Source organism: Neovison vison, chromosome 6 (genome assembly GCF_020171115.1).
Source record: "Neovison vison isolate M4711 chromosome 6, ASM_NN_V1, whole genome shotgun sequence".
Taxonomy (NCBI): Eukaryota; Metazoa; Chordata; class Mammalia; order Carnivora; family Mustelidae; genus Neogale; species Neogale vison.
In genome coordinates, this window is record NC_058096.1 from 26,761,666 (window position 1) to 26,768,155 (window position 6,490).

Consider the following 6,490-nt stretch of genomic DNA (forward strand, 5'->3'; position numbering starts at 1 on the left):
GATAAGCTTGTGTGTGTCTGTGTGTGTGTGTGCATTTATCTGCTGAAAATATTGTTCTTCCTGTGTCTCACTTTGGCAGGCAACTCTAATCTTACTCCCCAAGTGACTGAGGCCCAGACTTTGTCTCTTGTCCTTTGCATTCAGTGTCCCACTAAAATCTAGGTTCTAGACCACCAGGGACCAAGAGATGACTTTAAGGTTAGAATTAATATAAGTTTCTTGGTCTTGTGTTACCATATTTTTTCCCTTATTTATGGCCTCAGATTGTTCCCTTTAATTTACACCAGGTAAGTAGTTCTTTTGAAAAGCTTTTTAAAGATATTTTAATCAACATATTTAAGTGCTCTGTATTGGGAGCGTTTTCTTCTTTCATCTCCATCATCTTGCTGGATGATTATTTTTATTAGTAAAAACATTTAACAGCTAAGGCTTATTATTATAAATTGTCGTAAGACAAGGTCTGTTCTTTTCCACAAAAAAATTTTCTGATAAATCCTTCAGTCAGCAAATATTATCTTAGTTTTTGAAAAGTAGTTGAAACTTAAGAGGCAATATCTGAATAAGAGAGGCAGCAGACTCCACTTCGAGAAAAGAAAAAAATAGCTGATTTCTTAAAATATCTTTCTACTCCTACAAAAAGTAACTTAGCTATAAGATAGTTTTAAATATATTTCAGAATCTAATAATCAAAATTTCAGAATGATCTCTATAGTAATATTTTATCTAATAGATAACTTATAGCTAATAACTTACAGATGCCAACTTTTTTTTGGCATTTACGTATGAAATTATATGCTTTATTGACACACTGGCCTTGAAACTTAGTTCTAGCGAAACATGAATTCTTGCTATCTGCTAACAAATAAGAAAACCCAATATTTCCTTTACAATGGAAATCACTGAATATCCTCTTTTGACAAATTATTTGTCCAACACATATAAAGAGTAAGCACTAAAGTAAGTTTTTCAGGGAAAGAAGGGCTATACTTTTCCTCAGCTATTAGTATGTCTTTGCATTCACAAAACACATATGAAGACACATATAATATGCAAATACCTGTCATATGAGCACAAATTACAAAAAAGTAATTGCTATGGCAAAAGACATGCAATCCACTAACTTCTGGGGTTGTTATAACATTCAAGAGAGAAAATGCATATGCAAATCCCACAGAAAGTGTAAGATGCCCTTATTAAAAATATTATTATCATAGTACTAGTGCTTTTATTTCACCTTTGAAAAGAATGTATCTTTCGATGTTATCTCACAGAAGTAAAGCTTGTGACAAATAAGGGTTTAATTTAAGTTAGTCTAAGGTGTTACACAGTAGTAAATAGTTATGATTTCAATGAAAGAAATATGTGACTAAATACTTTTCAAGAAAACATGACCTCAAACAAAGCAAAGCAAAAAAAAAAAAAAAAAAAAAGTTACCTGAATGTTCTCTCAGGTTATTTTATATATATCATTTAGTGTATACAACTTCAATACATAAATTTGATTCGATTTAAAATTCAAGTATGCACACTACGTCAGCTCAGGTATCAAAATTAATACCAAGACTGATACGTCATGTCATCTAGATATGATTTACAAAGGTTAATTTATCATCTCTGTGGTCTTCTTCCCCAAACTTACGGCCCCAGTCTAATGATGAAAAAAGAATCAGAAAATTCCCAGTTCCACAAAATGCCTGCCCAGTACTTCTCAAAAGTATCAAAACCAAGGAATGTCTGAGAAACTGTTATAAACCAAGAAGATATGATGACTAAATGTAGTATGGCCTCCTATATGGGATCCTACAATAGAAAAAGACACAAGGAGAAAAATAAGCAAATCTGTTTAAAGTATGGACTTCAGTTAATAATCATGTATTAATATTGGTTTATAACTTATGATAATGTACTATACCAAAGTAAACTATTAATGATGATCTGTTAATGTAAGATATTAACAGAGAAAACTGGGCATAGCATATACTGGAACTTCCTGTATTATCTTTCCAATTTTTTCTAAAGCTTAAACTCTAAAGTAAAAAGTTAAAAAAAATTAATTACCTAGTAGTAGAAATTTTGCTTTAAATGATGCAAATAGCCAGTTTGGTTGATTTTATTTTTGTCTGGGGAGAATGTGTTTATTAGGTCCTGCTTCCCAACTCTGTAGTCCTTAAATAATTTGGATGTTCGGGTTAAGTTTCCATAGCTTCTGAAACTTTTGGGGTAACAATAACACACATAACTGAATTTAGCTACTGGAGGAAACTCCATGTGTATGCATGTTTTTTCTTTCCTGATATTCAGAATCATATAGGGTTAGCTCCATCCAAGGAACTCCATATTAAGAACATATCAAAACGAAGCAGAACACTTTGACCTGATTCTGTCAGCCTAGCCTCAACTCTATCTTAACTCCTCTTTCCTGACAGAAAAGCATATAGTTCCCAGGCAGTTCTTAGGCCCCACTAATCTCTTTGCAACTACAAAAGCATTACTTCTTCTAGTTTATCATGTAATTTAAGCCTGCCCTCTCAAAAAATCCAAAGTTCCAATCCTTGGAATCAACCAGGTAAGTTATTGTTCAGTCTGGATGTACGTCCGTACTCTATCATGCACACGTTAGAAAACCAGAATGTATCTATATTTTACAATCAGAGTTGAGATTAGAAAATTAGACCTTAATTTTTTTTATTTTTTTATTTTTATTTATTTATTTATTTATTATTACAACTGAATTCAAAGCAAGATTGTTTCAAATAATATTCTGAAGGATACTGCATTTTTTCCTAAGAACATGAGATGTTCTTTTATTTCTTGTATTAATTTGAAAGAACGAAATATTTTTATGAAAATTTCCTTCTGCAAACTACTTGGAAGTCTTTTATTGTGACCACTTTTTAATGTTGTGATAGCTCTTAATACTCCCCCAGAAAATGTAAGTTGTGTTGTAATTATGTTCACTAAAGGAAGAGTTTATGAAAGCATCAGCACAGTGTTTCTCCACCTTGGCACTACTGACATTTTGGGCTGGATAATCCTTTGCTGTGGGGGCCTGTCCCATGCAGCATAGGATGTTCAGCAGCACCCCTAACCTCCCCCACAAGATCCTAGTAGCAGCCACTCTCCAATTATAACAACCCAAAGCATCTCCAGACATTGTTCTATCCCCTCTCTTTGAGACCTCTGATCTAGTGTAACTATCAGACTTCAATTTTGTTTAAACTGCTGAAATATCTTAATTGATCTGGCTGTGAGAAACAAAATATTCCATTCTCAACATGCAGAAAGGACACCTAACTCAGTCCCTTTGCTAGGTGAAAACTCTTGATCTTCCTGGGCCATGTGAGTTGCAGCATCGCTATGGCCTGAAGCAAGAGGGCAGCCATCTGGTTGGTTGCAAGGAGGCCTGTGGAATTGGTAGAGATGTTTCCTTTGTGTTGCCAGCAAGCTTTTGCCTTAGAGATGTTTATGAGCAGAAGCTATGGGAGTCAGAGTTTGGTAAATATCCTTTGAGAGAAACAAATTGACAACCCCTGTTTTTTTTTGTTTTTTTTTTTTTAAAGATTTTTTATTTATTCATTTTGACAGAGAAAGATCACAAGTAGGCAGAGAGGCAGTGAGAGAGAGAGAGTGGAGGAAGCAGGCTCCCTGCTGAGCAGAGAGCCCAATGCGGGACTCGATCCCAGGACCCTGAGATCATGACCTGAGCCGAAGGCAGCGGCTTAACCCACTGAGCCACCCAGGCGCCCGACAACCCCTGTTTTAAATCCTAAAATCTGCAAGTGGTTTAAACTGCCTGACCTAGGGATGCATGGGGGGCTCAGGTCATGATCTCAGGGTCTTAAGATTGAGTCCTGTATTGGGTTCCCCGCTCAATGGGGAGCCTGCTTCTCCCTCTGCCTGTTGTTCCCCCTGTTTGTGTTCTCTCTCTCTCTCTCTGTGAAGTAAATAAATACAATCTTTAAAAACAGTAAAAAAAAAAAACCAAAACTTTATAGACTGCCCAACCTAAACCCTTTATCCATATATTGCATCACTTTAGCCATAATAGCAACAGACATATTTGTAAAATTATCTGATTCTCTCTAATTCATGCCAGGGGCAGGATTAACTTAGGCACCAGCCCTTATCCTCACAGGAATAAACAGCTTGCCACTTCACATTTAAAGACAGTTTTTACACCTGTGTTTATATTTTCTTTCCATAGGCTGAGCAAATTTAATACCTCTTCCCTTCCGTTGGAGGTTTTCTTCTTTGGGCCCTTGGGATTTTCCTGTCATTTGTGGGAGAGACTGTAGTGGAAGGTTGAGGCCACTTATGAGCCAGTTTATTGTTACTGAGTGTATCAACTTATCTTCTGGTTAGGATTGGGCGATGGGAGGAGCAGATAACTTTGGCATAGGAAAGAGTAGCTAAAACATTATTCTTCCTCCTCCAGAATCTGTGGCTACTCTCTTCTTCATTGCTTTGTTTTTGTTTAAGAGGAGAGGAGAAACTTCTGAATGTTTGTCTAGCAAGTCTACATAATTTTTTTTTCCTAATAATCATGGCTCTGATTGGTTTTCCTATGCCCATTTTTATCACCCATTAGCATGGTCATGTGTTGCCTGAGGTGAATGATACATTCTACAACACGGGGCTCTTTAAAGTGCTTCTTTAAAAAATGTGTAAGGCTTGGGAAACAAAGCACGTATATGATAGTTGATTATTTGTGGTCATGTGATGTGTGGAGGAAAAGAATCAGGAAGGGAAATGGAGATGCATAACTGACCACATTTTACACCACAGGTTACACCATAAAGCTGTTTTCATTGTTTTAAAAATAACCATCATGAAGATATTGCGACAAGCTTTTAATTCTACTTTTTGTCCATTTCCAGAAAAGACTAAATTAAGAATACAGTATTAAAGGCAACTTTGTGCGTAATCCTTTATCACACACATATTTTTCTTATAAAATAATGAATAGATGAGAGTAATATTCCAGGGCTGGAGCTTCAAGAATATTTTGAGACTATTTCTAAATTCTAAGAGAAATAACCACTCACTCTCACATTTGCTAAATATAAATATAAATCTGCTTTGCATTCATTATAGTGGGGTTGGATATATAGAAAATAGAGAAACTCTACCTATTAACCAAAGGAATATTCAAGTATAGTCCACATCTAAATAGGTTCTGCATCTGACATGAAAGAAAATGCCCATGGGTAGAACTACTTCTGTGTATGGTCCACCTGCCCCCATGCACATCTAAATGACAGTAGAATCACTACAAAAATTTTGGGAAAATGATTTAGAGGAGGGAGGAGAGAGGTTTATAAGATTTGAGGAGGGGGTGAAGAAATGCCAAAGACTGGGGAAAGGTTCTGAATGTGCAGAGTAGACTACAAAGCCCAAGTTGGAACAACATTGGAGGAGGTGGAGGTGGAAATCAGAAACAAGCTAGAAGAGAGAAGCTCATTCCAATCCCATGCTCCAAAACTAAGAGGATTTTTATTTTTGTAGGATAAAGGCTATTATTCTATGCCTGATTCCAATACATGGAAGTTTCTCCACATACCACCAAGCAATTCTTTGTCACCAGGTAGATGTCCTACAGTTCAACTCAATTCTGGTACTTTCTACCCAGGGATAGTATCAGATTCCCCAAGTTAAGGGCTCAGTCCTGTGGGCTGCACCACATCAGAGGCCATTCACAAGTCCAGGTTGTTAGCTGTGCTTCTGAGCAACTGCCTATAGATTGGGAATTCCAACAACAACCGCTATAGATTGGAAATTCCAACAGCCCTCTCCTTGGATATGATCAACCTGCTAGAGCAGCTCATAGAACTCAGAAAAACATTTTACTTACTAGATTACTAGTTTATTATCAAGGATATAATTCCAGAACAGCCATATGGAAAAGATGCATAGGGTAAGTATGGGGAAAGTGTGCAGAACTTCCATGCTTTCTCCAGCACACCACTTTCTCCAAATGTCCATGTGTTGGTTGACTTGGAAGCTTTCTGAACCTTGTCTTGTTGAGTTTCACTACAAGGACATGACTGATTAAATCATCTGCCATTAGCCATTCAACCTCCATCCCCTCTCCCCTTCTCCCCTCCCATTCTTAGGTGCTTTCCAGAAGTTAACAGTAACATAGCAAAAGACACTTTCTATACTCTCACACTTTGTAAATTCCAAAGCTTTTAGGAGCTCTGAGCCAGCAATGAGGATGAAAATCAAATATATATTTATTGTAAATCATAATATCATAAAGGTAAACTCTTATCCTAGATTTAATTCATAGTTCACTACTTCATTATGGAATTTTTCACCTCTTCTTCCTGAACACCATTCCCATGGCTAAGACTGGGCCTTTATTCACTTGGCCTATTCGTTTTTTCCCTTCTAAAGTATTCTCCATTTGATCCCTCACATTCTAAGCCTCTTCCCACTCCCTCTTATTTGTGAAAACTTTCCAGTTGAACCCAGACTTTAGACCTTTCTT